This window comes from Coregonus lavaretus, assembly GCF_964263955.1.
Source record: "Coregonus lavaretus genome assembly, contig: HAP1_SCAFFOLD_8016, whole genome shotgun sequence".
NCBI classification, from domain to species: domain Eukaryota; kingdom Metazoa; phylum Chordata; class Actinopteri; order Salmoniformes; family Salmonidae; genus Coregonus; species Coregonus lavaretus.
Window position 1 is genome coordinate 3,304 of NW_028156719.1, and position 18,502 is coordinate 21,805.

Genomic DNA, 18,502 nt, shown 5'->3' on the forward strand with positions numbered 1-18,502 from the left:
CTGATGCAGCACTCTATCACTCTCATCTTGGTCAAATAGCCCTTACGCAGCCTGGAGGTGTGTTTTGGGTCATTGTCCTGTTGAAAAACAAAATTATAGTCCCACTAAGCGAAACCAGATGGGATGGCGTATCACTGCAGAATGCTGGTTAAGTGTGCCTTGAATTCTAAATAAATCACAGACAGTGCCACCAGCAAAGCACCCCCACACCATCACACCTCCTCCTCCATGCTTCACGGTGGGAACCACACATGCAGAGATCATCCATTCACCTACTCTGCGTCTCACAAAAACACGGCGGTTGGAACTAAAAATCTCAAATTTAGACTCATTAGACCAAACAACAGATTTCCACCGGTCTAATGTCCATTGCTTGTGTTTCTTGGCCCAAGCAAGTCTCTTCTTATTATTGGTGACCTTTAGTAGTGGTTTCTTTGCAACAATTCAACCATTAAGGCCTGATTCACACAGTCTTCTCTGAACAGTTGATGTTGAGATGTGTCTGTTACTTGAACTCTGTGAAGCATTTATTTGGACAGCAATCTGAGGTGCAGTTAACTCTAATGAACTTATCCTCTGCAGCAGAGGTAACTCTGGATCTTCCTTTCCTGTGGTGGTCCTCGTGAGAGCCAGTTTCATCATAGCGCTTGATGGTTTTTGAGATTGCCCTTGAAGAAACTTTCAAAGTTATTGAAATGTTCCGTATTGACTGACCTTCATGTCTTAAAGTAATGATGGACTGTCGTTTCTCTTTGCTTATTTGAGCTGTTCTTGCCATAATATGGACTTGGTCTTTTACCAAATAGGGCTATCTTCTGTATACCACCCCTACCTTGTCACAACACAACTGTCACGACTTCCTCCGAAGCTGCCTCCCCTCCTTGTTCGGGCAGGCTTTGGCGTTCGTCGTCACCGGCCTTCTAGCCACTGCCGCTCCATATCTCATCATTCCATTTGTCTTGTCTTGTCAATTACACACACCTGGTTCATATTCCCCTCATTAGTACGTGTTTAAGTGTTCCCTCTGCCCCCCTTGTCCTTGTGGGTGATTGTTCATTGTGAGGATTAGTAGCTCGTTGAGCTCAGTATTTTGTATTGCTGGGGTATTTTCCCTGTGTGCATGTTTGTTCCAGTGTGCCTGTTTTGCGCACTGGACTGGTTACGCTGGATTACGGAATAAACTCTGTATACTGTGATTTACCCTCCTGCGCCTGACTCCTTCAAATCACGCATCACAACAACTGATTCGGCTCAAACGCATTAAGAAGGAAAGAAATTCCACAAAACTTTTAAGAAGGCACACCTGTTAATTGAAATGCATTCCAGGTGACTACCTTGTGAAGCTGGTTGAGAGAATGCCAAGAGTGTGCAAAGCTGTCATCAAGGCAAAGGGTGGCTACTTTAAAATCAATTTTGATTTGTTTAAAAAAAAATTGGTTACTACATGATTCCATATGTGTTATTTCATAGTTTTGATGTCTTCACTATTATTCTACAATGTAGAAAATAGTATAAGAATAACCCTTGAATGAGTAGGTGTGTCCAAACTTTTGACTGGTACTGTATACATACAGATCTACACAACCTACACATTTTCAAAGTAAAATAAAGTTGTAGAAAAATCATAATTGGATAAGTCTCCAACCCCTGTGTTAATACTTGGTAGAAGCACATTTGGGAGCCATTACACAACTCTTAGGGCTACATATATCCATTGTTTTTGTCAAAATTGCTCAAGCTCATTAAATTTGGTTGGGAATCATTGATGGACAGCAATATTCAAACCTTGTCTGATTTTCAAGCAAATTTAAGTCAGGACTGAGACTAAACTGATATGGCCCTAGGAATATCTAAATCCTGCAGGAATATAATAATAATAATATGACATTTAGCAGACACTTTTATCCAAAGCGACTTACAGTCATGTGTGCATACATTTTTACGTATGGGTGGTCCCTGGGATCGAACCCACTACCCTGGCGTTACAAGCGCCGTGCTCTACCAATTGAGCTACAGAGGACCACAATATCATGTTTGTGCAGGATTTTTAACATTTTCTGCAGGACTAGCATCAGGGACTTTTCCTGCAGGATTTTGTCAATCTTACAGATTCATGCAGAACACCTGCACAATTCCTTCACAAAAGGTTGAATTCATGCAGGATTCCTGTAAGGGATGTTATAAGAACACCCATCCACCCCGACCACCCATCCACCCCGACCAACCATCCACCCCATCCACCCCGACCACCCCGACCAACCTTCTGTCTTATGTAACCATACCAACCATAACATATCATACTAATTGGAGTGTCCCGGATGTATGTTTACTATGTTACATCTAGTCTATGAGACTTGGGGAATTCAGAACAGTAATATGTTAGCTCATACGTTTTCACACAATACTTGGACAGTTGTGAGGAAACGAGTTGTATTACTTCTTTGCCCACTGTGTAATGTGCTTTACAGTAAAAATAATAATTATTAAAAATGATGAACATCATTAATAAAAATAGTCCCAACTGGAAAATGGCCACTGAAAAATGGTTGCCTTCATGAAGTGGAAAAATGTACAATTACTGATTACATATTTATTAAGTGGAAAAATGTACAAATACTAATTACATATTTATTAACTGTTATTACCATCTTACAGCAGCAGTGGAATCTAAGTACCATAACAACTAGCCTTTACTAAGGTGCAGAATATTTTAATTATTGAGTAAACATTGAGTGTAAATTGTTGGAATGACTTAATTATTAACATTGAAATCGACTTCAGCCTGAAGTGCAATATGTAGTTGAGCAATTTTTTTTGAAGTAAACTAAAATGAATTAATTGTACAGCAAAACTGACTCTAATTCTATTGGTCTCCAACACCATTTTAATCAAAATGTCAGACAATATAAAGACAAATGTCACGTTCGTTGAGAGACGGGTCAGACCAAGGTGCAGCGTGGTATGCAAACATGTTTATTAAATCAAATAAACATTAAACAAAACAAGAAACAACGTAACGTGAAGTCCTCAGGCTAAACACATACAAGCTTAACACAGAACACGATCCCACAATCCCTGTTAGGCAAACAGGCTACTTAAGTATGATCCCCAATCAGAGACAACGAGCGACAGCTCTCTCTGATTGGGAATCACACCCCGGCCAAACATAGAAATACACTACCTAGATCACAAACATAGAATCTCCAGCATAGAATCTCACGCCCTGACCAAACCAACTAAAGACAACAGACCTCTCAAGGTCAGGGTGTGACACAAATTATAAATGGCCGTTTTTAAGTTTTATATGAACTAATTCAGCATTAGTGTTTCCAGTTTCAACTTTCCCCTTTCAATGCAGGAATTTGCAAAAACCGGAATCTCAACATTCCCAGTTGGAATGCAGGAATGTGTGAATAAAGTGTCTGAGTGCCCTTAACTTCCACCCCAAAATGTAATTCCCTTACAAACATTTCAAAAACTAAAAAATTGTAGAAAGGTCAACGTTCAAATGTGAATAATTGCAGTATCCGGGTGTGATTGTCAACACCACAAGGCTGTCAGTTTAGAAGTCAAACTTTATCGACAAAGACATCTGATCAAGAAGGCATGAAGTATGTGTTTGTGTATAGGAATTTGTTGGTGAAAATATGTATTTTTGCAGTGTGTTTGTGCGCATGATATGTATGATCAGTATCTATACTTTCCAGGAATGTTTGTGACTTTACAAAAATGTGAAAGTTTTAAGACATTAAAATAGTGCAATAGGACACTACCATCAAAGTGGGAAAAGAGCTATTAACAAATTCCAAAATCAGCTAAATGATTCCCTTCCTCTCCTCCTTTTCTCTCTCCATCCCTCTGTCAGTCAGCCTGTCTGTCGGTAGCAGGCATCGTGGTAGGACGTGGCGTTGAGGACACTGAACATGTCTTTCCTGACGAAAGACAGGAAGTTACCTAGGGGGCATAGTGGCTGTGTGGCGTGGTGGTCATGTGAGCGACAGAAGGTGGTATGGAAGGTTACGTCCTCTCCATTGTATAGAACCCTCACAAACATGTCCCCCCCGTTACCACCCTTTGACCTCTCCCCTTTCACCCTAGCAGCCTTATCCTGGCCCTGCCCTTGCCCCTTACGTTGTCCCTGCGTTGCGGGCGGACTCTTCCACAACTCAAACACAACCCTCGCTGCAAACCTCGGGAACAATGCCTCCTCCAAGCCCAGGGCGCTTAGTAACGGCGCCACGGTGACGTCGTGAGCCGAGGACAGGGTGAACACCTCCTCTCCTCCAGCGCGGGGTTTTCGGCCTGGAGCGTTGGCCTTGGCGACGCGCTCCATCCTGTTGGCGGTGCGGTTGAGGTAGGGGTGCGTGGCGAGCAGGGCGTAGCGGCGATACAGCCCCACCCTCCTCCTGTCCACCTCGTCCTCTAACTGCTGCCTGCGGATCACAGCGAACTGAGCCAGAGTCAGACAGCCCCCACTGCCGATAGCACTCCCTGCTGGCACACAGGGGAAGGACAGGCCGTGGCACAGGTGGCACAGAAGAGAGTCTATAGGGTTGGCAGCTCTGAGCTGGCGCGGTACGGGCCATGTCTGCGTAGGTCCTCTCCAGTTCAGTGTCTGCCACTCTAAGGCGGTACTGTCTCCTCTGCTCCTCCTCCAGATAGCGGTTCCTAGCAGGACAGTCACAGGCTGAGCCACAGAACAACGTGCTCCACTGGTGGTGGACTGTCAGACGGCTCCAGTCAAAGTCTGGCAGGAACCCATACAGAAGAGCCATCCCGCTCTGGAGGGTGCGGCTCCTGCCCGTAGTCTCCACCCACACCTGCTTGGTCGACCAATCGGGCGGGAGGAGTTTGTGGCGCTTGTAGGCTTGGCGAAGGAGCTGGCCATTGCGTAAGTGCTGCACCACACCTGAACAGGGGAAAGACAGAGATTGGTTGCACATTTCAGATCTAAACCCAGCCCGTCTGGAATGCGATTTGTTGGTTCATTACACATCTTTAATGTGATTTATTGGTTGGTTACCTGTCTGAGTGAGCTCGCCCATCTCACAGGCGTTGTGGTTAGGGAGGCGAGGCAATGAGCTGAGAGTCCCCTCCCATTGGCCACGCCCCCCCTGGGCCATGTGACCAATGAAGGATTTGAGCTGGGGGTGGGAGGGCTTCCTGGAAGGTGGGAGAGAGAAGAAAGAAAGAAAGAAAGAAAGAAAGAAAGAAAGAAAGAAAGAAAGAAAGAAAGAAAGAAAGAAAGAAAGAAAGAAAGAAAGAAAGAGAGAGAGAGTGGGTTTAAGTGACATGATGAATATGTGCCATGTGGAAGGAAACAACCGTTCATATAGGATGAAAACTATAGTTAAAGTTGCATGCAGCCTTGTACTGTGATGTCTCTACCACCAGGGGGCTGTCTAACACAACGACTGAGCCTAGTTCAATGTGTGAGGGCTATATAGACACAATCAGCAGAGACTTGGCTACAGAGACAAGAGCATCATCTTTACCTCACAGTGAGGTCAGTGTACTGTCAGGGCAGGGGATGATCAGTCAAAGATCTAAACGATTAGAGATGATTAAGGATTACAGTTTAATACATCAAATCTGGGAGCTGCAGCTCAACCGCACCACAGCGCTACAGATTAAAGATTATTTATGGGATGGCAGGGGCTCTACGGTACACACGAGCACGCACACACACACACATACACGAACACACACACACACACACAGTGGCACTCTGGTTTCCATAGCGATCCAGTTCTGAGACGTCATCCAAAACCACATCACATCCTATCATTAGTCTCAGATTTTACTAGGTTTGTCATGATTGGTTGAAACATTGACCGTAAAGCTGTGCCTTCCACCACAGAATAGTATTACATCATCAAATCACGTTTGCCAGGCAGCTCCAGTCTCTAACTAACGTTTGTCAGGCAGCTCCAGTCTCTAACTAACGTTTGTCAGGCAGCTCCAGTCTCTAACTAACGTTAGTCAGGCAGCTCCAGTCTCTAACTAAAGGACCATGCACTATGCTGGTGTTTGATTTAACATTCTTCTATTCTATTGCCTTGCTCACTAAATATCTTTCTCAATGGTTGCCAAATCCCTTTGAATTGTCAAGCAAGACAGAGCAGGAAAGGGAGAGAGAGAAAGAGAGAGATAAAGAGAAAGAGAGACAAAGAGAGAGAGACAAAGAGAAAGAGAGAGAGAGAGACAGAGAGAGAGACAAAGAGAAAGAGCGAGTGAGAGCGAGAGAGAGAGAGAGAGAGAGAGAGAGAGAGAGAGAGAGAGAGAGAGAGAGAGAGAGAGAGAGAGAGAGAGAGAGAGAGAGAGAGAGAGAGAGAGAGAGAGCGCGAGAGAGAGGAGAGAGGAGAGAAAGGCAGGCTAAAGAGGGGGAATAGTTTCCAGCTGGAGAGACCACAGACAGAGACAGTGGGTCAACTCGGCATGCTAGTGCCAGCTATGGGGAATTACACGCACACACACAGACACACACTCCAACTGTCCCCTAGGATCCCGCCTATAACATATGCTAGTGCAGAATAGATCCCCATAATTACACACTGGCCAAAATAAAAACAGACCCAGATTGTAGACCTTTATAAATAGGACTTTCATAAATGTAAATCTCTCTCTCCCAAGCACACACATAATCCACACACACCCCAGAGGCAACACAGCTTGCTCATACACACGTCTGCTGCATCTATTGCAGCTCCAGCAAAACTAAGCTCCTCTCTCAGGAGGTTCACATCTCAACCTCCCCAAGTCTCTCTTCATCCCTCACTCTCTCCGTTTCTCTCTCTCTATGTCTCACACTCCTGTTTTCTCTCCGTGGATCCTTCCCACTCTCTCTGCTGTGTTGCCTTGCATCTCTCTGTTTCTCTCTCTCTCCTCCCTCTCTCCCTCGCTCTTTTCAGCTCTGACTTGGAGTGGAATGTCGGTGCTGAGAGCCAGATGGCATTGAATACTGGTCCAGTCACACCACACACAGAGAGAGAGAGACAGAGACAGAGAGAGAGAGAGAGAGAGAGAGAGAGAGAGAGAGAGAGAGAGAGAGAGAGAGAGAGAGAGAGAGAGAGAGAGAGAGAGAGAGAGAGACAGAGAGAGAGAGACAGAGAGAGAGAGAGACAGAGACAGAGACAGAGAGAGAGAGAGAGAGAGAGAGAGAGAGAGAGAGAGAGTACAGACACAAACTCAGAATGCCTGAGCGCTCATGTGGGTTTGGGTCACAGGAGGCTGCTGAGGAGGGGAGAACGACTCATTATAATGGCCGGAACGGAACAAATGGAATGGCATCAAACACCTGGAAACCTTGTGTTTGATGTATTTGATACCATTCCACTGATTCCGCTCCAGCCATTACCACAAGCCCGTCCTCCCCAATTAAAGGTGCCACCAACCTCATGTGGTTTGGGTTATGCCTTCTTATGACATGCCACACATTAGTGAAGATGTGTAATTATCTTCTAGCCAAGGTTTGGCTTCATAGCAGACATATTCACCAGTCCTCTCAGCTCTGTGAAGGCCAGGCCCAGTGGCCACAGATTACTCCGATTACTGACTCTTCCTCTGCAAGACCCATCAGCTCAGAATGAAATGCCCATGTTGAATTTTGCAAATGGCCAGAGACCAAGATATCCCAAAAAGAGGATTGGGGAGGAATTTATCGGCCATATGTTCAGAATAACATGTCAAGATCCAAGGTTATGCAAGTCACCGGGGATCACTCTGTTGTGCCAATCAAAGTAGACAGAACCCAAGTGCCCTCACACACAACCTCTCTCACACACACACTCTTTTCACACACACTTCTGACTGAGGGAAGCCAGGTCTGAAAGAGCTCTTCCTGCCCTGATCTTTACTTTTGAGAATGTGCAGAAAGAGCCACAGCAATGACTTCCCTTTCTATAAATAATATCTTATCAGAAACTGTCATCTGGATGATGAGAGACAGAGCAGTGGGATGCAGTGGGATGACAGACAGGATGACAGGTGGATGAGAGGAGGGGTGAACAGTGGGATGACAGACAGGATGACAGGTGGATGAGAGGGGGGGGTGAACAGTGGGATGACAGACAGGATGACAGGTGGATGAGAGGGGGGGGGTGAACAGTGGGATGACAGACAGGATGACAGGTGGATGAGAGGGGGGGTGAACAGTGGGATGACCCTTTATCCTCTCTATCCTCTAACTAACCATGACCCTTTATCCTCTCTCTCCTCTAACTAACCATTACCCTTTATCCTCTCTCTCCTCTAACTAACCATGACCCTTTATCCTCTCTCTCCTCTAACTAACCATGACCCTTTATCCTCTCTATCATCTAACCATGACCCTTTATCCTCTCTCTCCTCTAACTAACCATGACCCTTTATCCTCTCTATCCTCTAACTAACCATGACCCTTTATCCTCTCTCTCCTCTAACTAACCATGACCCTTTATCCTCTCTCTCCTCTAACTAACCATGACCCTTTATCCTCTCTATCCTCTAACCATAACCCTTTATCCTCTCTCTTCTCTAACTAACCATGACCCTTTATCCTCTCTCTCCTCTAACTAACCATGACCTTTATCCTCTCTATCATCTAACCATGACCCTTTATCCTCTCTATCCTCTAACCATGACCCTTTATCCTCTCTATCCTCTAACCATGACCCTTTATCCTCTCTATCCTCTAACTAACCATGACCTTTATCCTCTCTATCATCTAACCATGACCCTTTATCCTCTCTATCCTCTAACCATGACCCTTTATCCTCTCTCTCCTCTAACTAACCATGACCCTTTATCCTCTCTATCCTCTAACCATGACCCTTTATCCTCTCTCTCCTCTAACTAACCATGACTCTTTATCCTCTCTCTCCTCTAACTAACCATGACCCTTTATCCTCTCTCTCCTCTAACTAACCATGACCCTTTATCCTCTCTATCCTCTAACTAACCCATGACCCTTTATCCTCTCTATCCTCTAACTAACCATGACCCTTTATCCTCTCTATCATCTAACCATGACCCTTTATCCTCTCTCTCCTCTAACTAACCATGACCCTTTATCCTCTCTCTCCTCTAACTAACCCATGACCCTTTATCCTCTCTCTCCTCTAACTAACCATGACCCTTTATCCTCTCTATCCTCTAACTAACCCATGACCCTTTATCCTCTCTCTCCTCTAACTAACCATGACTCTTTATCCTCTCTCTCCTCTAACTAACCATGACCCTTTATCCTCTCTATCCTCTAACTAACCCATGACCCTGTATCCTCTCTATCCTCTAACTAACCATGACTCTTTATCCTCTCTATCCTCTAACTAACCCATGACCCTTTATCCTCTCTCTCCTCTAACTAACCATGACTCTTTATCCTCTCTCTCCTCTAACTAACCATGACTCTTTATCCTCTCTCTCCTCTAACCATGACCCTTTATCCTCTCTCTCCTCTAACTAACCATGACCCTTTATCCTCTCTCTCCTCTAACTAACCATGACCTTTATCCTCTCTATCCTCTAACCATGACCCTTTATCCTCTCTCTCCTCTAACTAACCATGACCTTTATCCTCTCTATCCTCTAACCATGACCCTTTATCCTCTCTCTCCTCTAACTAACCATGACCTTTATCCTCTCTATCCTCTAACCATGACCCTTTATCCTCTCTATCCTCTAACTAACCATGACCTTTATCCTCTCTATCCTCTAACCATGACCCTTTATCCTCTCTCTCCTCTAACTAACCATGACCCTTTATCCTCTCTCTCCTCTAACTAACCATGACCCTTTATCCTCTCTATCCTCTAACTAACCATGACCCTTTATCCTCTCTCTCGTCTAACTAACCATGACCCTTTGTCCTCTCTCTCCTCTAACCATGACCTTTATCCTCTCTCTCCTCTAACCATGACCCTTTATCCTCTCTCTCCTCTAACTAACCATGACCCTTTATCCTCTCTCTCCTCTAACTAACCATGACCCTTTATCCTCTCTCTCCTCTAACTAACCATGACCCTTTATCCTCTAACCATGACCCTTTATCCTCTCTATCCTCTAACCATGACCCTTTATCCTCTCTCTCCTCTAACTAACCATGACCCTTTATCCTCTCTCTCCTCTAACTAACCATGACCCTTTATCCTCTCTATCCTCTAACCATGACCCTTTATCCTCTCTCTCCTCTAACTAACCATGACCCTTTATCCTCTCTCTCCTCTAACTAACCATGACGCTTTATCCTCTCTATCCTCTAACCATGACCCTTTATCCTCTCTCTCCTCTAACTAACCATGACCCTTTATCCTCTCTCTCCTCTAACTAACCATGACCCTTTATCCTCTCTATCCTCTAACCATGACCCTTTATCCTCTCTCTCCTCTAACTAACCATGACCCTTTATCCTCTCTCTCCTCTAACTAACCATGACCCTTTATCCTCTCTCTCCTCTAACTAACCATGACCCTTTATCCTCTCTCTCCTCTAACCATGACCCTTTATCCTCTCTCTCCTCTAACCATGACCCTTTATCCTCTCTCTCCTCTAACTAACCATGACCCTTTATCCTCTCTCTCCTCTAACTAACCATGACCCTTTATCCTCTCTCTCCTCTAACCATGACCCTTTATCCTCTCTCTCCTCTAACTAACTATGACCCTTTATCCTCTCTCTCCTCTAACTAACCATGACCCTTTATCCTCTCTCTCCTCTAACCATGACCCTTTATCCTCTCTATCCTCTAACCATGACCCTTTATCCTCTCTCTCCTCTAACTAACCATGACCCTTTATCCTCTCTCTCCTCTAACCATGACCCTTTATCCTCTCTCTCCTCTAACTAACCATGACCCTTTATCCTCTCTATCCTCTAACTAACCATGACCCTTTATCCTCTCTCTCCTCTAACTAACCATGACCCTTTATCCTCTCTCTCCTCTAACTAACCATGACCCTTTATCCTCTCTCTCCTCTAACCATGACCCTTTATCCTCTCTATCCTCTAACCATGACCCTTTATCCTCTCTATCCTCTAACTAACCATGACCCTTTATCCTCTCTCTCCTCTAACTAACCCATGACCCTTTATCCTCTCTCTCCTCTAACCATGACCCTTTATCCTCTCTCTCCTCTAACTAACCATGACTCTTTATCCTCTCTCTCCTCTAACTAACCATGACCCTTTATCCTCTCTATCCTCTAACCATGACCCTTTATCCTCTCTCTCCTCTAACCATGACCCTTTATCCTCTCTATCCTCTAACCATGACCCTTTATCCTCTCTCTCCTCTAACTAACCATGACCCTTTATCCTCTCTCTCCTCTAACTAACCATGACCCTTTATCCTCTCTATCCTCTAACTAACCATGACCCTTTATCCTCTCTCTCCTCTAACCATGACCCTTTATCCTCTCTCTCCTCTAACTAACCATGACCCTTTATCCTCTCTATCCTCTAACTAACCATGACCCTTTATCCTCTCTATCCTCTAACTAACCATGACCTTTATCCTCTCTATCCTCTAACTAACCATGACCTTTATCCTCTCTATCCTCTAACCATGACCTTTATCCTCTCTATCCTCTAACTAACCATGACCCTTTATCCTCTCTCTCCTCTAACTAACCATGACCCTTCATCCTCTCTATCCTCTAACTAACCATGACCCTTTATCTTCTCTCTCCTCTAACTAACCATGACCCTTTATCCTCTCTCTCCTCTAACCATGACCCTTTATCCTCTCTATCCTCTAACTAACCATGACCCTTTATCCTCTCTCTCCTCTAACTAACCATTACCCTTTATCCTCTCTCTCCTCTAACTAACCATGACCCTTTATCCTCTCTCTCCTCTAACTAACCATGACCCTTTATCCTCTCTATCATCTAACCATGACCCTTTATCCTCTCTCTCCTCTAACTAACCATGACCCTTTATCCTCTCTCTCCTCTAACTAACCATGACCCTTTATCCTCTCTCTCCTCTAACTAACCATGACCCTTTATCCTCTCTATCCTCTAACCATGACCATTTATCCTCTCTCTTCTCTAACTAACCATGACCCTTTATCCTCTCTCTCCTCTAACCATGACTCTTTATCCTCTCTCTCCTCTAACTAACCATGACCCTTTATCCTCTCTCTCCTCTAACTAACCATGACCCTTTATCTTCTCTATCCTCTAACTAACCATGACCCTTTATCCTCTCTCTCCTCTAACTAACCATGACCCTTTATCCTCTCTATCCTCTAACTAACCATGACCCTTTATCCTCTCTCTCCTCTAACTAACCATGACCCTTTATCCTCTCTATCATCTAACCATGACCCTTTATCCTCTCTCTCCTCTAACTAACCATGACCCTTTATCCTCTCTCTCCTCTAACTAACCATGACCCTTTATCCTCTCTCTCCTCTAACTAACCATGACCCTTTATCCTCTCTCTCCTCTAACTAACCATGACCCTTTATCCTCTCTCTCCTCTAACCATGACCCTTTATCCTCTCTCTCCTCTAACTAACCATGACCCTTTATCCTCTCTATCCTCTAACTAACCATGACCCTTTATCCTCTCTCTCCTCTAACTAACCATGACCCTTTATCCTCTCTCTCCTCTAACTAACCATGACTCTTTATCCTCTCTATCCTCTAACCATGACCCTTTATCCTCTCTCTCCTCTAACTAACCATGACCCTTTATCCTCTCTCTCCTCTAACTAACCATGACCCTTTATCCTCTCTATCATCTAACCATGACTCTTTATCCTCTCTCTCCTCTAACTAACCATGACCCTTTATCCTCTCTATCCTCTAACTAACCATGACCCTTTATCCTCTCTATCCTCTAACTAACCATGACCCTTTATCCTCTCTCTCCTCTAACTAACCATGACCCTTTATCCTCTCTATCCTCTAACCATGACCCTTTATCCCCTCTATCTAGCTAACCATGACCTTATCAACCTAAATCTGTTGATGTGAGCAAGGCACTTAACCCTAATTTACTCCAGGGGTGCTATATTACTATGGCTGACCCTGTAAAACAACACATTTCACTGCACCTATCCGGTGTATGTGACAATAAAACATATTTGTTACATTTTTTATTAACCCTCTCTATACTCTAGCTAACCATGACCCAACCCCAGCCTATCAATTATCTTTATATGACCCAACACATCTGGTGTACACACATCTAAATGTTCCGTATTTCTCCACATGGCTAAGCCTTCCTTGTTACCGACTGACAGACTCCATATGGTTCTGTTCTAAACCCTTAGCTTTGACCTGTCTTCAGTGATTGGTTGAGCAAATGGTTAACACGCTAGCAGACTGCAGAGGACTGAAACATTGCTCTTTCTTCCCACTTACCAGTGGAACAGCAGATTAGACTGTGTACGTGTGTGTGTGTGTGTGTGTGTCTCACCCTCCCAGGCCTGGTCAGAGCGGTTGGGGGTGTTGCAGTAGCCATTTGCCTCAGAGATGGGGTCTTGTTCAGGAGGTTCTGTGTGGAGGACAGGGATCACTCTCTTCCTGCTCTTCCCCTGGCCCTGACCTTGACCCTTTGGGGGGCGCTCCTCACCCATGGGCGTAGTGGGGATTAGGTGCACTGGAGAGAGAGGAGAAGGGAGGGGGTCAATTCCTCAATGTTCGAGAGATTGTGAGGGAGAGAGAGACTGAATGAAAGAGCAGAGAAGGAGGGATTGAGTGAGAGAGAGAGCGAGCGAGAGAGAGAGAAGTATAGCGAGAGAAAGAAAGAGAGAGAGAAAGAGAACCCCTCACCACTACCACAGGGTTGCCTTGACGACCATTAACCTGTGACCCCTGGGCCAGGCGGCCCAATGGGAGAGAGTGGTGTGGGAACCACTGCAGTCCCATTCAGAAACACAGGATCCTGGGAAGAAGTTGAAACTCAATGACCTCCTGGCAATACCCACTACCATGCACACACGCACACACACAGACAGACACAGTCACACACACACACAGACACACACACTTACCTCAGAAACGCCTGGTTGTCCTGAAGCCGGGAAGTGGAGTAGGTAAATATTACATCTCTTTGCAAAGAGAGACAGAGCAAGACTCTTTCTAATCATAAAAGATGAGAGGCCCTTTCATTCCTATGACAACCTTTAAATCATATCTCACCAACACACACACACACACACACACACTTGTACAGTAAAATAGAAACACACACACACACAGGATCACATAACTCTCTCACTTCCTCATAGTCAGACACACACACAGAGTTTCCACCCCCTCCAAGCTCCAGCTGAGCTCATAAAGTCCACAGTGTTGCTGGACAGAACTGCTGGGTGTTTGGGATGGCTGGGAAGGTAGGGGGTAAGGGTAGGAGGTAAGGATGGGAGGTAGAGAGTAAGGGGTAGGAAGGTAGGGGTAGGAGGTAAGGGTGGGAGGTAGAGAGTAGGGGGTAGAAGGGTAGGGGTAGGAGGTAAGGATGGGAGGTAGAGAGTAGGGGGTAGAAGGGTAGGGGTAGGAGGTAAGGGTGAGAGGTAGGGAGAAGGGGGTAGGAAGGTAGGGGGTAGGAGGTAAGGGTGGGAGGTAGAGAGTAGAGGGTAGGGAGGTAGGGGGTAGGAGGTAAGGGTGGGAGGTAGAGAGTAGAGGGTAGGGAGGTAGGGGGTAGGAGGTAAGGGTAGGAGGTAGGAAGGTAGGGAGTAGGAAGTAGGGGTAGGAGGTAACGGTGGGAGGTAGGGGGTAGGGAGTTGGGTTGGACCCCTTTCAGACTTCCTTAACACAGCAGACAGAGAGAGCAGAGGGTTGGCGACTAGGGGTGGAGTTAGACTCCCGAGTGGCGCAGCGGTCTAAGGCACTGCATCTCAGTGCGTCACTACAGACCCTGGTTTGAGTCCAGGCTGTATCACAATCCGGCTGTGATTGGGAGTCCCATAGAGCGGTGCACAATTGGCCCAGCGTCGTCCGGGTTTGGCCGGGGTAAGCCATCATTGTAAATAAGAATTTGTTCTTAACTGACTTGCCTAGTTAAATAAAAAATATAAAAAAAAGACGTTGGAGGCAGGGAGTAACCTAACCGGTATTTCACTTCCTGTCATAAAATTGTTACATCGTGTTTTCACCACAGGCCTAGATTCAGCATTGGTCACACACCACCCCTAGATGATAAAGTTACTGTAGTAAAGTTCCATTGGTTATTCGTTTTTGCAAGTCTCTTTAGAAACAGACTACAGCGGAACTAGCCTAAATACAAACCTCACTATCTTAAAGTGAGGGTACCCATATTAACCCACACTCCCCATGAACCCCAAACAGTACATTCCATCTCCAGGGTACAGGAAAGCCAAAGAATGGAGTGGAAACAGGAAAGACATTTTAATGTACAAAAACAGTAACCATGACCAGCAAAACTAGACGTGTCGAATTATATAGCATACGTAGAAATGAACCAATCCTCTGGTAAAACTAAGAAGGCCTAAAGACAGAGTTTTAAAACTCTTGGTCATAGATTATGGTTAGAATGTGGCATCAGTTACTAGCATCAGTTAGCATCAGTATAGACTCACCGGTCAGTTAGCATCAGTATAGACTCACTGGTCAGTTAGCATCAGTATAGACTCACCGGTCAGTTAACATCAGTATAGACTCACCGGTCAGTTAGCATCAGTATAGACTCACCGGTCAGTTAGCATCAGTATAGACTCACCGGTCAGTCAGCATCAGTATAGACTCACTGGTCAGTTGCATCAGTATAGACTCACCGGTCAGTTAGTATCAGTACAGACTCACCCGTCAGTTAACATCAGTATAGACTCACCGGTCAGTTAGCATCAGTATAGACGGTCAGTTAGCATCAGTATAGATGGTCAGTTAGCATCAGTATAGACCCACCAGTCAGTTAAGATCCGTATAGATTCACCGGTCAGTTAACATCAGTATAGACTCACCGGTCAGTTAGCATCAGTATAGACTCACTGGTCAGTTAGCATCAGTATAGACTCACCGGTTCGTTAGCATCAGTACAGACTCACCGGTCAGTTAACATCAGTATAGAAGGTCAGTTAGCATCAGTATAGACTGCCGGTCATTTAGCATCAGTATAGACTCACCGGTCAGTTAGCATCAGTATAGAGGGTCAGTTAACATCAGTATAGACTCACCGGTCAGTTAGCATCAGTATAGACCTACCGGACAGTTAGCATTCGTATAGACAAACCGGTCAGTTAGCATCAGTATAGACGGTCAGTTAGCATCAGTATAGATGGTCAGTTAACATCAGTATAGACTCACCGGTCAGTTAGCATCAGCATAGACCTACTGGACAGTTAGCATCAGTATAGACGGTCAGTTAGCATCAGTATAGATGGTCAGTTAACATCAGTATAGACTCACCGGTCAGTTAACATCAGTATAGACTCACCGGTCAGTTAACATCAGTATAGACTCACCGGTCAGTTAACATCAGTATAGATGGTCAATTAGCATCAGTATAGACGGTCAGTTAGCATCAGTATAGACTCACCAGTGAAGAGGAAGAGGAGGAGGAGGTGTGAGTGAGCGGAGGATAGCATTCTGAGATCTGCTCACTGGGTAGAGGGGCAGACACACTGGAACCCATTCACTGGTCCCCCTCTCTCCGCACACACACTCACCGACAAACACACACACGCCTGCGCACTGGGCAGACCCACGGTCCAATTACAGGCCTTCTCACTGCCCTGGTCTGTCACAGTTGCCCACACAAAGGGCCTTTTGTAACGGACTGCCTCACACTATGTAGGAGCACACACACACTGAAGAAACACACACACACACAGAAGAAACACACACACACACACAGTGAAGAAACACACACACACACTGAAGAAACACACACACACTGAAGAAACACACACACACACACACACCCACACATAAACCCAGGGCATCAACGCCAACTCACACACCTGCAAACACACAGAGTTGTGTACAAGCCTGGAGCATGAACACACATTCACACAAATAAACACAGGGTACCAAAGCAACACACATTCAAGCCTAAGGCATCCTCCTACAGTACACACACAACATCAGTGGGCCGGGTCTATGCAACAACTAGCTGGCCTTAAGAAATGTACAGCAGGGCCAGTAATTAGGGGTTTAGCAGGTGGTTCTGACTGTATGCATTGGCTGTGTTGAAGGTGAGCCTATTACACTGATGAGGGCTTCCTTCCAGCCTTACAACTCAGTGTTTTACACTGCCTGTACTGTGGTAAAGAGCCAGCTGCTACAGTAAACCTTAAACACACAGGATGGACCACGACTCCCCTCCCTCCCCTCCCTCTCTCCCACCAGATAAATAAAACAGGGCCATTTCCAAATGGTGAGGGATAGACAAAGAGGGAAGGAGAGAAAGAGGGAGAAAAGTATCTGCTATAATAAACATAATGCGTGGCCTGGGCAGAAAAGGCAAAGCCATCCCATGCTGGAGAAGAGTAGCATCCTCCTGCTCAACCCACACATTTAATTAAGCCCTACTGTAAGTGATATTGTGCTAAAACAACACCAGATAGATTACCACTGGTTGACATGCGGATGTTAATACTGCTTCTGAAACGACTAGAGCTTACTCTTTATCAAACCACCACTGTAGCTTTTACCAAACTGCACCACACTACTGCCATGACCAATTCCACACACTACTGCCACAACCAATACCACACACTACTACCATGACCAATACCACACACTACTGTCACAACCAATACCACACTACTGCCACGACCAATACCACACACTACTGCCACAACCAATACCACACACTACTGCCACAACCAATACCACACACTACTGCCACAACCAATACCACACACTACTGCCACAACCAATACCACACACTACTGCCACAACCAATACCACACACTACTGCCACAACCAATACCACACACTACTGCCACAACCAATACCACACACTACTGCCACAACCAATACCACACACTACTGCCACAACCAATACCACACACTACTGCCACAACCAATACCACACACTACTGCCACGACCAATACCACACACTACTGTCACGACCAATACCAGACACTACTGTCACGACCAATACCACACATACTGCCACAACCAATACCACACACTGATGTCACAACCAATACCACACAATACTGCCACAACCAATACCACACATACTGCCATGACCAATACCACACACACTGCCACAACCAATACCACACACTACTGCCACAACCAATACCACACATACTGCCACGACCAATACCACACACTACTGCCACAACCAATACCACACACTACTATCACAACCAATACAAACCTACTGCCACAACCAATACCACACACTACTGCCACAACCAATACCACACACTACTGCCACAACTAATACCAAACACTACTGCCACAACCAATACCACACACTACTGCCACAACCAATACCACACACTACCGTCACAACCAATACCACACACTACTGCCACAACCAATACCACACACTACTGTCACGACCAATACCACACACTACTGTCACGACCAATAC

General features: G+C 45.4%; 1 pseudogene across 1 annotated transcript; it reads right to left on the reverse strand.

Annotated features, from left to right (window-relative positions):
• Nucleotides 1-2,952: 2,952 nt before the first annotated feature.
• LOC311126043 (2-phosphoxylose phosphatase 1-like) lies at nt 2,953-5,158 on the reverse strand (annotated as a pseudogene). The gene is made up of 2 exons: nt 5,024-5,158; nt 2,953-4,909 (listed from the first exon to the last, which is right to left on the reverse strand). The product of its transcript is annotated as a 2-phosphoxylose phosphatase 1-like (transcript).
• Between the last annotated feature and the right edge of the window lie 13,344 nt (nt 5,159-18,502).